The sequence below is a fragment of the Brassica oleracea genome, chromosome C4, assembly GCF_000695525.1.
Source record: "Brassica oleracea var. oleracea cultivar TO1000 chromosome C4, BOL, whole genome shotgun sequence".
Taxonomy (NCBI): domain Eukaryota; kingdom Viridiplantae; phylum Streptophyta; class Magnoliopsida; order Brassicales; family Brassicaceae; genus Brassica; species Brassica oleracea.
Genome location: NC_027751.1, coordinates 11,979,254 through 11,980,482, shown reverse-complemented (window position 1 = coordinate 11,980,482; position 1,229 = coordinate 11,979,254).

Genomic DNA, 1,229 nt, shown 5'->3' with positions numbered 1-1,229 from the left:
GGTCACTCACTCGCTCTCCTCACTCGACCGACGAGTTGTGACCCGACCGTTTTGTCGTCATTCGACCGACGAGTCGTCACTCGACCGTTTTGTCGTCACTCGACTGACGTATCCATCATGGCTTCACGATGAATCATCTCAAAAACAGCTAGCTCGCGCTCTCGCGGTCACTCGACTCGATCTCTCACGGTCACTCGGCGAGGATCGTTCTCGCGCAGTCACTTGGCTCGATCTCTCGCGGTCACTCGCTCGTTCTCTTTACTCGGCGCAGATTGATCTCTCGCAGTCGCTCAGATCTCTCTCTCCTCATGGAGTTGACGTGTCGATTCAGCAACAAGGACTCGCTGAGGAGTATCCATATTTGACGCATCCATCATGGCTTCACGATGAATCGTCTCGAAAACAGTTGGCTCGCGCTCTCGCGGTCACTCGACTCGATCTCTCATGGTCACTCGGCGCAGATCGTTCTCGCACAGTCACTTGGCTTGATCTCTCGCGGGCACTCGCTCGTTCTCCTTACTCGGTGCAGAACGATCTCTCGCAGACGCTCAGATCTCTCTCTCCTCGCGGAGTTGATGTGTCGTCACCCGATTGACGAGTCGCCACTCGACCGCCGAGTCCTCACTCGACCGACGAGTCCTCACTCGACCGACGAGTGCTCACTAGACCGACGAGTCTTCACTCGACCGTTTTGTCGTCACTAGACCGACGAGTCGTCACTCGACTGAGGAGTCATCACTCGATCGACGAGTCGTCACTCGACCGACGAGTCATCAGTCGACCGACGAGTCGTCAGTCGATCGACGAGTCGTCACTCGACCGACGAGTCATCAGTCGACCGACGAGTCGTCAGTCGATCGACGAGTCGTCACTCGACCGTTTTGTCGTCACTCGATCGACAAGTCGTCACTCGACCGACGAGTCATCACTCGACCAACGAGTCGTCACTCGACCGTTTTGTCGTCACGCGACCTTTCTATCGTCACTCGGCGCAGAGCGTTCTCTCGCCTCGATCTGCGCAGTCGCTTGGCTCGATCTCTCGCGGTCACTCGACTCGCTCCCTTTCGGTCACTCGACTCTCTCCCTTGCGGTCACTCGGCTCTCTCTCTCGCAGTCACTCGGCTCGGATCGCTCTCTTGCAGTCACTCAGATTGCTGGCAAGTCTCGAGCGTGACGTGATACCACGAAGACACGTCCACCCGTGACGATTTGATTGTGATGGTTTGCTC